Source organism: Mobula hypostoma, chromosome 29, assembly GCF_963921235.1.
Source record: "Mobula hypostoma chromosome 29, sMobHyp1.1, whole genome shotgun sequence".
Taxonomy (NCBI): Eukaryota; Metazoa; Chordata; class Chondrichthyes; order Myliobatiformes; family Myliobatidae; genus Mobula; species Mobula hypostoma.
The window spans coordinates 30,489,718-30,504,414 of NC_086125.1; positions in this window are offsets into that span (position 1 = coordinate 30,489,718).

The following is a 14,697-nucleotide window of genomic DNA, read 5'->3' on the forward strand; positions in this document are numbered from 1 at the left end:
GCTACATTACGCTATGATCATCGCAGGATGGAGCGGTATACTGCTACATTACGCTATCATCATTGCAGGATGGAGCGGTATACTGCTACATTACGCTATCATCATCGCAGGATGGAGCGGTATACTGCTACATTACGCTATCATCATTGCAGGATGGAGCGGTATACTGCTACATTACGTGATGATCATTGCAGGATGGAGCGGTATACTGCTACATTACACTATCATCATCGCAGGATGGAGCGGTATACTGCTACATTACACTATCATCATTGCAGGATGGAGCGGTATACTGCTACATTACGCTATGATCATCGCAGGATGGAGCGGTATAATGCTACATTACGCTATGATCATCGCAGGATGGTGCGGTATACTGCTACATTACACTACCATCATTGCAGGATGGAGCGGTATACTGCTACATTACACTATCATCATCGCAGGATGGAGCGGTATACTGCTACATTACGCTATCATCATCGCAGGATGGAGCGGTATACTGCTACATTACGCGATGATCTTCGCAGGATGGAGCGGTATACTGCTACATTACGCTATCATCATCGCACGATGGAGCGGTATACTGCTACATTACGCTATGATCATTGCAGGATGGAGTGGTATACTGCTACATTACGCTATCATCATCGCAGGATGGAGCGGTATACTGCTACATTACGCTATCATCATTGCAGGATGGAGCGGTATACTGCTACATTACACCATCATCATTGCAGGATGGAGCGGTATACTGCTACATTACGCTATCATCATTACAGGATGGAGCGGTATACTGCAACATTACACCATCATCATTACAGGATGGAGTGGTATACTGCTACATTACGCTATCATCATTGCAGGATGGAGCGGTATAATGCTACATTACGCTATCATCATTACAGGATGGAGTGGTATACTGCTACATTACGCTATCATCATTGCAGGATGGAGCGGTATAATGCTACATTACGCTATCATCATTACAGAATGGAGCGGTATAATGCTACATTACGCTATCAACATTACAGGAGTACTCATACTTATTGCACTTCTGCGATGTTTCTGGCCCCTTGTCAGCCGGTGCTTTTGCCCTACACCGGCAGGGGTACTTATACAAAGAGTTCCTTAGAAGGAAGGGACCTCAGAGAGACTGAGGTGCAAATGATGAGGATGGAGATTAGAATAACATGGAAAGCCCATCAGCTTATCCCAAGGGATACTAACCACCCTTCTTACATGAATGTGAAAATTAAAATGTACAACAGCCCCAACATTGATAATCCTAGTTGACATGGAATGACAAAAGGAGGGAATAAGGAATTATATACAGAATTAAAAGGGCTGCAACTTGACTGACATTTGGAGCTTCACTAGTCACGCTATGTGAATAATTTTGCAAGATAACTAATCTGCTAACCATTACTAGATGCAAGGAAAAAAGGAGTGCTTGTTGCATGAGAAAGCTGCTTTGTGTCACCACTAATCAAGGATGCCTGGCAATGAACAGAGTATTATGTGATAACGAGTGTTTAACAAACAGCTCCAGGCAGTGCTCAGGGCTCACCTGATTACAGATTTTCCAGGTTCTATGAGCGGGGGCTCTGTAGTACTGTGTTGGGCACGTGGCAAAGTGGTTAAGGTGTTCGTCTAGTGATCTGAAGGTCGCTAGTTCGAACCTCAGCTGTGGCAGCGTGTCTGTCCTTGAGCAAGGCACTTAACCACACATTGCTCTAGTGTCTCTGCGAGGAGTGCCCCACACAGACTTCCAATCTGTGCCTTGTAAGGCATGAAAATGCCCAATGCAGACCTCTCATGGTCTGAGTCAACGTTCCCTCCCCTCTGTAGTATCAACTGAGACGCAAGTTTGCTAATAAGCAGTATGTAATCTTAAGTAAACTATGTTTGACAATTATTCCCTTGGTCTAAACCAGAAGTCCTCTGGTAGAAAGGCAGATCGACAGTCCAACCTCAGTGGAAACAGCCTATTGTAATTACCCTATCTATACCCCTCATAATTTTGTCTATCAAATCTTTTACGTTCCTCGGAATAAAGTCCTATCCAATTAAATCTTTTCTTATAACTGAGGTCCTTCAGACCCAGCGACATCCTTGTAAATTTTCTCTGTACTCTTTCAATCCTATTAATACTTTCAATACTCCAAATTAGGGCTCATTAATCTCTTTATGCAAGTTCACCTAACATCCCATCCTCTGTACTCAATACATTGATTTATGAAGGCCAATGTGCCAAAGGTTTTCTTCACGATTCGATCTGTGATGTTATTTTCAATGAATTATGGATCTATATTCCTAGATCCCTTTTCTCTACCACTCTCCTCAGTGCCCTGCCATTCACCATGTAAGACCTACCCCAGCTGGTCCTACTGAAGAGCAACACCTCACACTTGTCTACATTAAATTCCATCTGCCCCCTTTTGTATCCAGTCCAGATCCCACTGCAAGCCATGATAGTCTTCTTTGCTGTCCGCTACACCCTCAAACTTCTGTCATCTGGAAATTTGCCGACCCAGTTAACCATATTATCATCCAGATCATTGATATAGATGACAAACAACAATGGACACATTAGTCACAGGCTTCCAGTCAGAGAGGCAGCCATCTCTGGCTTCTCCCACAATGTCAATGTCTAATCCAATTTACTACCTCATCCTGAATGCCGATCGATTGAACCTTCTTGACACCGCGCCCCCCGCCCCCCCATGTGGGAACTTGTCAAGTGCTTTGCTAAAGTCCATGTAGACAACATCTATCGCCTTGCCTTCATTCACTTTCCCGGTTGCTTCCTCGACAAACTCTCTAAGATTGGTTAGACATGACCAACTATGCACAAAGCCATGCTGACTGTCCTTAGAATACCTTCCAATACCTTTTCCATGCCTGATATCAGACTCACTGGCTTATAATTTCCTGGTTTACTTTTAGAACCTTTCTTAAACATCAGAACACCATTGGCTATCCTCCAATCCTCCGGTACCTCACCTGTCACTAATGATGATTTAAATATCTCTGCTAAAGCCCTGACAATTTCTGCACTTGTCTCCTGCAATGTCTGAGGGAACACCTTGTAAGACCTCAGGGACTTATGCACCTTACTTTGCCTCAAGACGGAAATTACTTCCTCCTCTGTAATCTGTATACAGTACATGAAGTTGATGCTGTTTTACCTTATTTCTATATATTCAGTGTCCATCTCCTGAGTGAGGACAGATGCAAAAAAATGCTTTTAAGATCTCTCTCATCTCTATTGGCTCTATGCATGGATTGCCATTCTGATCTCACAGAGTTCCAATTTTGTCCCATGCAATCCTTTTGCTCCTAACATATTGGGAGAATCCCTTAGGATTCTCCTTTGTCTGCTAAGGCAACCTCATGGCTTCTTTTAGCCTCCTGATTTCTTTCTTAAGTTTTCCTCTTGCATTTCTTATACTCCACCAGCACCTCATTTGTTCCTACGTGCACTTCCCTTTTTTTTCTTAACCAGGGCCTCAATATCTCTGGAAAACTAAGACTCCCTAAATTTTTTGTCTTTAACTTTTATTCTGACAGGCACATACAGGTTTTGTACTCTCAAAATTTTAATTTTGAAGACCTCCCACTTACATAGAAACATAGAAAACCTACAGCACAGTACAGGCCCTTCAGCCCACAAAGCTGTGCCAAACCTTAGAAATTACCTAGGGTTACCCATAACCCTCTATTTCTCTGAGCTCCATGCACCTGTCCAGGAGTCTCTTAAAAGATCTATATCTTAAAGATCTTATCGTATCTGCCTCCACCACTGTTGCCAGCAGCCCATTCCACGCACTCACCACTCTCTGCATAAAAAACTTACCCCTGACATCTCCTCTGTACCTACATCCAAGCAACTTAAAACTGTGCCCTCTCATGCTAGCGATTTCGGCCCTAGGAAAAAGCCTCTGACTATCCACGCGACCAATGCCTTTCATTATCTTATCACCTCAATCTAGGCAACATCCTTATAAATCTCCTCTGCACCTCTATGCACATCCTTCCTGTAGTGAAGCAACTGGAACTGAGCACAGTACTCCAAGTGGGAACTGACCAGGGTGCTATATAGCTGCAACATTACCTCTAGGCTCCTAAACTCAATCCCATGATTGATGAAGTCCAATACACCGTATGCCTTCTTAACCACAGAGTCAACCTGCGCAGCAACTTCGAGTGTCCTATGGACTTGGACCATGAGATCTCTCTGATCCTCCACACTGTCAAGTGCCTTACCATTAATACTATATTCTGCCATCGTATTTGACCTACCTAAATGAACCACCTCACACTTATCTGGGTTGAACTCCATCTGCCACTTCTCAGCCCAGTTTTGCATCCTATCAATGTCCCGCTGTAACCTCTGACAGCCCTCCACACTATCCACAACACCCCCAACCTTTGTGTCATCAGCAAATTTACTAACCCATCCCTTCACTTCCTTATCCAGGTTATTTATAAAAATCATGAAGAGTAGGGGGTCCCAGAACAGATCCCTGAGGCACACCATTGGTGACCAACCTCCATGCAGAATATGACCCGTCTACAACCACTCTTTGCTTTCTGTGGGCAAGCCATTTCTGGATCCACAAAGCAATGCCCCCTTGGATCCCATGCTTCCTTACTTTCTCAATAAGCCTTCCCAGAAAACAGCCTGAATCAATACACACTTGCCAGATCATTTCTGATACCATCCAAATTTGGCCTTTCTCCTGGTTAGAATCTCAACCGGTGGACCAGGCCTATCTTTTTGCATATTTACTTTGAAACTAATGGCATTGTGATTACCGGACGCTAAGTATAAACCTGCACAAACTTCTGTCACCTGCACTGTATCATTCCTTAATAGCAGGTCAAGTATCACACACTCTGTCATTGAGACTTCTATGTACTGATTAAGGAAACTTTCCTGAACACATTTGACAAACACTATCCCATCTAGCACTTTTACAGTATGGAAGTTCCAGTGAATATGAGGAATATTAAGATCTCCTACTATAATAAATTTACGTGTCTTGCAACAGTCTGAGATTTCTCTACAAATTTGCTCCTCTAAATCCCTTGGTCAGTTGGGTGGTCTGTAATATAGCCCCATTAATGTAGTCATACCTTTCTTATTATTCAGTTCCATCCATAACGTCTCACTAGAAGAGTTCTCCAGTCTGTACTGACTGAACACTGCTGTGACATTTTCCTTGACTATTAACGCCACCCCTTCTCCTTTAACCCTCCCCACTGTCACATCTAAAACAATGGAACCCTGGAATATTGAGCTGCCCCTCCTGCCCCTCCTGCAATCAAGTCTCACTAATGACTACAATATCATGACTCCAGATGTTGATCTATGCCCTGAGCTTATCTGCCTTTTCGATGACACTTCTTGCATTGAAATGTAGTTCAGTACATTAGACGCATTATGCTCAATCTTCTGATTCCTGACTTTGTCTGAGTTCTAAACAACATCTGTCTCCACAACCTTTCCACTGTCTGTTCTGGCATTCTGGTTCCCTTCCCTCTGCAACTCCAGTTAAACTCCCATTCCCTCACACCCTCCCCCCCGCAAGCAGTACCAGCAAACCTTCCCATTGGAATATTAGTTCCCTTCCATTTCAGGTGCAACCGTTTCTTCTGTACAGGTCCCACCTTCTGTTGAAGAGAGTCCATTGATCTAAAAATCTTATGCCTTCCCTTCTACACAAACTCCTTAGCCACATGCTAAACTGTATAATCTTCCTATTTCTGGCTTCACTAGCATGCGGCACAGGTAGCAATCCTGAGATCACAACCCTGGAGGTTCTGCCCTTTAATTTAACACCTAAAGCCCTGAACTCACTTTGCAGAACCTTGTCACTCTTCCTACCTATGTCATTGGGACCTGCATGGACCACGACCTCTGGCTGTTCATAGAACATAGAACATAGAATAGTACAGCACAGTGCAGGCCCTTCGGCCCACAATGTTGTGCCGAACCTCAAACCCTGCCTCCCATATAACGCCCACCTTAGATCCCTCCATATACCTGTCTAGTAGTCTCTTAAACTTCACCGGTGTATCTGCCTCCACCACTGACTCAGGCAGTGCATTCCACGCACCAACCACTCACTGAGTGAAAAAAAACCTTCCTCTAATATCCCCCTTGAACTTCCCACCCCTTACCTTAAAGCCATGTCCTCTTGTATTGAACAGTGGTGCCCTGGGGAAGAGGTGCTGGCTATCCACTCTATCTATTCCTCTTATTATCTTGTACACCTCTATCATGTCTCCTCTCATCCTCCTTCTCTCCAAAGAGTAAAGCCCTAGCTCCCTTAATCTCTGATCATAATGCATACTCTCTAAACCAGGCAGCCTCCTGGTAAATCTCCTCTGTACCCTTTCCAATGCCTCCACATCCTCCCTATAGTGAGGCGACCAGAACTGGACACAATACTCCAAGTGTGGCCTAACCAGAGTTTTATAGAGCTGCATCATTACATCACGACTCTTAAACTCTATCCCTAGACTTATGAAAGCTAACACCCCATAAGCTTTCTTAACTACCCTATCCACCTTCCTACTTAAGAATACTAAGGGCTTGGTCCGAGATATCCTGAACCCTGGCACCCAGGAGACAATATACCTTCTGGGAATCTCATTCTCATCCACAGAATCTAGTCCTATTGTTTGTGATTTCGCCTTTGGACTTTGCTTGTTTTGTCTTGTTTATTTGGAGTCTGAGTCTGAGTCTATTCAAGGCCTTACTCTCCACTTGGGCTCACCACCAACTGTTACAGTTACACTTTCCCAGTTGCTCATCAGTCTGTGTCACTGTCTCTGGTAATGAGTTGAAGTTAAAGTTTTTGTTGCTTGTGGAGGTGCTGTCCTCAGCTGACAGATCAATCAGTGTTTTGCTGTCTCCCCGTTCAGTGCCTACTCTTCATCCTGTCAGCCTCTGTTTCTCACCTCTCCCATTCTGTTTGATTTGTTGGATCTGTCACAAGGTCAAACTGAAACTTGTTTTGATGTCGGGTCTAAAGGTACAATGGGCCGTGCTGCTGCCTCACCACTCAGTGCTGTCTGTGTGGAGTTTTCCCTGTAACCACATGCATTTCCTCTCAGTGCTCCAGTTTCCTGTCACATCCATAAGATGTGCAAGTTGGTAGGTTAATTGGCCACTATAAATTATCCTTGGTGTGTAGATGAAGGTGAGAACCTTGGACAGTCAATAGGAATGTAGGAGGAATAACATAGGATTAGTTAAATGGGTTAGCATGGATTCAGTGGGCTGAAGGGTCTCTTCCTTTTTGTATCTGAGGCAGTTACAAAGTCCTTTTCTCATAGCCTGACTCCGGTTATCCTGATGCTTGCACATGTATTTGTGACATTGCAGAAATAATTCTATACTTTTATCTCTTCTCAGGTTCTGAGGACTGTGAATAGTCGCACAAACCAGCCAGATGCTCAGTGGATGAATGAATACCTTGAGAATTGAGCAAATCCATGTCTTTAGCATCAGATGAACGGACCTTTTGTCTTTTATGCAAACTGATTGGTGGACTTCAAAGAAAATTGAAAAGAAAGCAGACGTTGGAGACCTGAATTAAAACCAAAAAAATGCCGGAAACACTCAACAGGTGAGGCAGCATCTGTGGAAACAGAAACAGTTAATGCTTCAGGTTGAAGACTGTTAATCAGATGAGGAGGAATTTCTTTAGCAACAGTGTGGTGAATCTTTGAAATTCATTGCCACAGACAGGTGTGGAGGCCAAGTCATTGGGCATATTTAAAGCAGAGATTGATCGGTTCTTAATTAGGTTATAGAGAGAGCCAGGAGAACGAGGTTGAGAGGAATATTAAATCAGCCATGATTGAATGGCAGAGCAGACTTGATGGGTGAATGGCCTAATTCTGCTTCTATTTTTTATGGTTTAGCTCTGAGCACAGGTCTTGCATCTGAAATTTTAACCATTTTTCTCTCCAGAGACACTGCCTGACCTGCTGAGTGTTGGTCTGATTGTTAAAGGTGACATCCATGTAGCCACTCTGCATTTTGTCTCTGCCCTTCCCCCAACGTCAGCCCCTGAGGGAGTGAGCTTCAGAGATAAAGAGGTGCTTTATCATCAACCACACTTCTATCTGATTAACATATTTCTCCACCATTCTCAATATTCTATTCAATTGGCTGACTAACTTGATCCCCCATTGGATGTAGTTCTTTTCCTCACTGTCTTATTTTACTTTTGAATTTGCCATTTTCTTATCATCCTTCCTGTTCCCTTCATGAATCCCAAAAGGTTGGTTTGCATACTGCAACAGTATAGGGTACTGATGAGGCTGCACCCGGAGTATTGTTTGCAGTTCTGGTCTCGTTGCTTAAGGAAAGATATACTGGCTTTGGAGGCAGAGCAGAGGAGATTCACCAGGTTGATTCTGGAGACGAGTGTGTTGGCCTGTAAAGAGAGATTGAGTCACTTGGGAATATACTCATTGGAATTCAGAAAAATGAGAGGAGCTCTTATAGGAACATATAAAATGATGAAATACCATAATAACACTATAAGACATAGGAGCAGAATTAGGCCATTTGGCCCATCAAGTCTGCTCCACCATTCAATCATGGCTGATACCTTTCTCCCCTCCTCAGTCCCACTCCCAGCCTCTTCCCTGTAACCTTTGAAGCTCTGACCAATCAGGAGCCTATCAAGCTCTGTCTTAAATACACCCAATGTCATGGCCTCCACTGCTGCCTGTAGTTGTAAATTCCACAAATTCACCACCTTCTGGCTAAGAAACTTCTCCGCATCTCTGTTTTAAATGAGCGCCCCTCTATCCTGAGACTGTGCCCTCTTGTCCTAGACTCCCTCACCATGGGAAACATCCTTTTCACATCTACTCTGTCTAGGCCTTTCAACATTCGAAAGGTTTCAATGAGATCACCCCTCATCCTTCTAAATTCCAGCGAGTATAGACCCAGAGCCATCAACCGTTCATCGTATGATAACCCTTTTATTCCTGGAAACATACTATGAACTTACTTCATCTTTGTGAATCTTACTTCTTACTTCAGTGGTTGGTAAGTTGGTGGAAAATATCCTGAGAGGCAGAATTGATGAACATTTGGAGAGATATGTCAGGAGGAGAAGATGGCGATGCGCCGCGAGTGCGCAACTCTCCGGTGAAAATGATATCGTATCCGTTAAATAGGGGCTGTGGACAATTCTGATTTGATGGAGAATGGACGTGAAATCACAGAGGAACATCTGGAGAAACTTCTGAAACGCCCGTTCGCTGCTGTCGTTACTGTGTGGTTGTGAATCTTTTGGAAGGTAGTCCTCAAAATCCTCGGCCTTGCCTGCTTTTGGCGACCGAGAAGGAGGTTGAATCACTCGGACAGAGATGGCGCTCAGTACTCGGTGTCGGAGAGCTGATTGGAGCTTGAAGTTTTCGGATGACTCAGAGTCGGATTGTGGTCGGCATGGCAGGGAGAGTTTTTCTTCCTTCTCCCGTCTGCGTGAGATGTGGGACATTTGAGAAACTTTGAACTTTACGGTGCTCACGGACTTCTTCATCAAGTTATGGTATTGTGCACTGTTGTAACTATATGTTATAATTATGTGGTTTTGTCAGTTTTTTCAGTCTTGGTTTGTCCTGTGTTTTGGGATATCACACCTGAGGAAATAATGTATCATTTCTTAATGCATGCATTACTAAATGACAATAAAAGAGGACTACGTGTCTTCATAATCATATAATATGATTAGGGATAGTCAGCATGGTTTTGTCAAAGGCAGGTTGTGCCTTACGAGCCTGAATGAATTTTTTGAGGATGTGACTGAGCACATTGATGGAGGTAGAGCAATAGATGAGTGTATATAGATTTCAGCAAGGCATTTGATAAGATACCCCATGCAAGGCTTATTGAGAAAGTAAAGAGGCATGGGATCCAAGTGGATATTGCTCTGTGGATCCAGAAATGGCTTGCCCACAGTGTTTGTAGATGTGTCATATTCTACATGGAGGTCGGTGACCAGTGGTGTGCCTCAGGGATCTGTTCTGGGATCCCTACTCTTTGTGATTTTTTATAAATGACCTGGATGAGGAAGTGGAGGGATGGATTAGTAAATTTGCTGATGACACAAAGGTTGGGGACGTTGTGGATAGTGTGGAGGGCTGTCAGAGGTTACAGTGGGACATTGATAGGATGCAAAACTGGGCTGAGAAGTGGCAGATGGAGTTCAACCCAGATAAGTGTGAGATGGTTCATTTTGGTAGGTCAAATATGATGGCATTAATGGTAAGACTCTTGGCAGTGTGGAGGATCAGAGGGATCTTGTGGTCCGAGTCCGTAGGACACTCAAAGCTGCTGTGCAAGTTGACTCTGTGGTTGAGAAGGCATACGGTGCGTTGGCCTTTATCAGTCGTGAGATTGATTTTAAGAGCTGAGAGGTAATGTTACAGCTATATAGGACCCTGGTCAGACCCCACTTGGAGTACTATGCTCAGTTCTGGTCACCCCACTATGTGGAAACTATAGAAAGGGTGCAGAGGAGATTTACAAGGATGTTGCCTGGATTGGGGAGCATGCCTTATGAGAATAGATTGAGTGAAATCGCCCTTTTCTCCTTGGAGCGACGGAGGATGAGAGGTGACCTGATAGAGGTATGTAAGATGATGAGAGGCATTGTTTGTGTGGATAGTCAGAGGCTTTTTCCTAGGGCTGAAATGGCTAACACGAGAGGGCACAGTTGTAAGGTGCTTGGAAATAGGTACAGAGGAGATGTCAGGGTTAAGTTTTTTATGCAGAGAGTGGTGAGTGCATGGAATGGGCTGCCGGCAATGGTGGTGCATGCAGATAAGATAGGGTCTTTTAAGAGACTCCTGGGTACATAGAGCTCAGAAAAATAGAGGGCTATAGGTAAGCCTGGTAATTTCTAAGGTAAGGACATGTTCAGCACAGCTTTGTGGGCCGAAGGGCCTGTATTGTGCTGTAGATTTTCTATGTTTCTAACCTTATCTGGACCCTCTCCAATGCCAGCACATCTTTTCTTAGATGAGGAGCTCAAAACTGTTCTCAATACTCAAGGTTAGGCCTCACCAGTGACTTATAAAGCCTCAACATCACATCCCTGCTCTTGTATTCACAACCTCTTGAAATTGAAAGGGATAAGTAAGACGGAGGCAGGAAAGTTGTTTGTAAACTTCTAAAAGTTAAAGGGCAAAAGTTTAGGGGTGAGATGAGGGGGAACTTCTTTACTCAGAGAGTGGTAGCTGTGTGGAACGAGCTTTCAGCAGAAGTGGTTGAGGCAGGTTCAATGTTGTCATTTAAAGTTAAATTGGATAGCTATATGGACAGGAAAGGAATGGAGGGTTATGGGCTGAGTGCAGGTCGGTGGGACTAGGTGAGAGTAAGAGTTCAGCACGGACTAGAAGGGCCGAGATGGCCTGTTTCCGTGCTGTAATTTTTATATGGTTATATGGTTAAAATCCGAGACTAGGATTAGCGATCATAGCCTCAAAATTTGGAGGAGTAGATATAGGATGGGGATGAGGAGAAAATGCTTTTCCCAGTGTGATGACAAACCAAGTTATCAGAAGATTGATGCTGATGAGAGAGATAAGACAGACAATGGAGAAACATTCAAAATGCTAATAAGAGAGAAGAGAGAGATTAACGAGAAAGAAACACATTTCAGAATATTGACAGATCGGTTGCTTTGAACCTGAACTGTTTGAAGTTTGATGGACAGGCGATACCCCAGCAGGGGAATAAAAAGAACAGGTTCACTAAGGCACGACACACCACGAGATCACGAGATAACGAGACCCTGGAAAAGCGGTATGCCCCCACAAGTTGGTGTGAGTTGGAGGTCTGGTCGCGGGAACCGACCATAGACGCACAGGGTGAAAAGGGTACGATCGGTCGGAACCTGGTGTGTGCGTCCGCCCTTGCCTGGGTGCCAGGTTCACCGTGGAAGAACGGTTGTATCCGGAGCGGAGGGGTCACAATCGGTGACCACAGAAGACATAACAAAGGGTCCGCCCGAAAGCTAACTGTGAAGAATATTAAAGGTCTGTCTGAATCAGATTTGCATATTCCCTCTCTCTCTCTCTCTCCAACGGCACAACAGCGACTACTGCGAACTGTACTAAGCTGAACTGAACTCTGCGTCACTTGAGACTGATCATTTTACCCCTAGACTGCGATAGAGCTTGTTTGATTCCTATTACCCTAGTCTGTGTACATGTGTGTTCTATCATTGCTAACCTGTTGCATTTATATCCTTACGATTAGAGTACTGTGTTACTTATTTCTTTAATAAAACTTTATTAGTTCCGTTAAACCAGACTCCAACTAAGTGGTCCATTTCTGCTGGTTTGGCAACCCAGTTACGGGGTACGTAACACCAGAGAGAAATAAATGTGTGGAATTCTCTGCCCAAGGAGGCAGTATAGTAGCAGTTTAAGACATGGTTGGATAGGTTTTTTCACAATAGGAATGAAGGGTTATTGGGAAAAGGCAGGTAGGTGGAATTGAGTCTACAGCCAGATCAGCCATGGTCTTATTGAAGACTGGAGCAAGCTCAATGGGTCAGAATGGAGTGAGAATTGGTTTATTATTGCGATACGTACTGAGGTATTGGTGTGTGGCCAAGTGATTAATGCGTTCGTCTAGTGATTTGAAGGTCGCTAGTTCAAGCCTTGGCTGAGGCAGCGTGTGTGTCCTTGAGCAAGGCATTTAACCACACATTGCTCTGCGATGACACCGGTGCCAAGCTGTATGGGTCGTAATGCCCTTCCCTTGGACAACACCAGTGGTGTGGAGAGGGGAGACTTGCAGCATGGGCGACTGCTGGTCTTCCATACAACCTTGCCCAGGCCTACGCCCTGGAAACTTTCCAAGGCGCAAATCCATGGTCTCATGAGACTAACGGATGCTTAAGAAGACTGAGGTACAGTGAAAAGATTGTTCTACATGCTGTTCATACAGTTCAAATCAATGTATTGAGGTAGTACAAGGTAAAACAATAACAGTGTGCAGAATAGCGTGCAACAGCTACAAAGGAAATGCAGGTAGACAGTGATGTACAAGAATATATCCAGGTAAATTGTGAGGTCCAGTCCACCTTACCGTCCCAGGGAACCATTCAGAAGTGGGGTAGAAGTTGTCTATGACCCAATGTGATACATTGGCCTTTTTTATCTTCTTGTGAATCTTATGCAAAATCATCCTGTCCCCTCCACTCCCTTCTCTTCGCTGTGCCTTGTTCTCCCCTCAACCTCACCTCCCATCCTCCCTCCTCTCCCATGAGCCATCTTCAGAAAACCACCTCTTCCCCCCCCACTGAGCTGTGATTGACAGATCTGATCTGACATCTCTGGTAGGACCTGTACTGATGGTTGGACTCTCTGCCACAGACTCCTCTGACTCACTCCTAGTCACACCCTCCACCGCCCTCTGTCTCTTTGCCACCATCCTCATTCACTCTCATAGAACACCACAGAACATAGAACAATGCTACACGGTACAGGCCCTTTGGCCCGTGATGTTGTGCTGATCTTTTACCCTACTCTGACATTGATCTAACCCTTCCCTCCCACCACCACTCCTCCAATCACCTTAAAATATGTCCACTTTTATTATCCATTTCTGCCCTGTGAAAAGCAGTCTGGCTGTCCTCTTTATCTATGTCTCTTATTATCTTGTACACCTCTATCAAATCTCCTATCATTCTCCTTTGTTGCAAAAAGAAAAGCTTTAGTTCGCTCGCTCAACCTATCCTCGTAGTACATGTTCTCTAATCCAGGCAGCTTCTGGTAAGTCCCCTCTGCACTCTCTCTAAAGCTTCTACATCTTTCCAATAATGAGGCAACCAGAAATGACATAGCACTTTCTGTTCTAATCTTCACATTCCTTGCCTAGAAGACAATTCACGCTCTTCCTGTTCCTCATCTTCTGTGCCCTCAGTAGATCGGATCACTCAGACATTGGTCCATGAAGCTGGGATTGTATATTTCAGGGAAGGAGGCGCTGTTCATTTTCTCCAGCTCAGAGCCACTGTCTAAACAGGGAGTGCTTGTATTGCTGTAGCACCCAGTGAAACCTCAGTTCCCTGCAGTCACAACACAGCGAACAAAATCTAGCAGAGGCACATAGGAGATGTGAGGATTTGTTAAAGAGGGTCTTTTAAAGAAAGAGAGATGGAAACAAGGGCGTCAACTTACGAGGACAATCTAAGGTAGGGCTTGCATTGTGGAGTGCGGTATAACAGAGGGATGTGGTAATACAGATCCATAGTTCCTTGAAGGGGATGACACAGGTAGATAGGGTTGTAAAGCAAGCTTTTGGCACTTTGGCCCTCATAAGTCAAAGTATTGAGTACAGAAGTTGGGATGCTATGTTGAAGTTCTATAAGATTTGGGTGAGGCCAAATTTGGATTATTGTGTGCAGTTCTGGTCATCTATCTACAGGAAAGAGTTTGAAAGAGCTCAGAGAAAAATTTACAAGGATGCTGCCAGGATTTGAGGGCCTGAGTTAAAGGGAAAGGTTGAGAATGTTAGGACTTTATTGCCCAGAGCATGCAAGAATGAAAGGAGATTTGATAGAGGTGTACAAAATTATGAGGGGTATAGAGAGGGTAAACGCAATCAAGCTTTTTCCACAGAGGTTAAGTGAGACTAGAACGAGA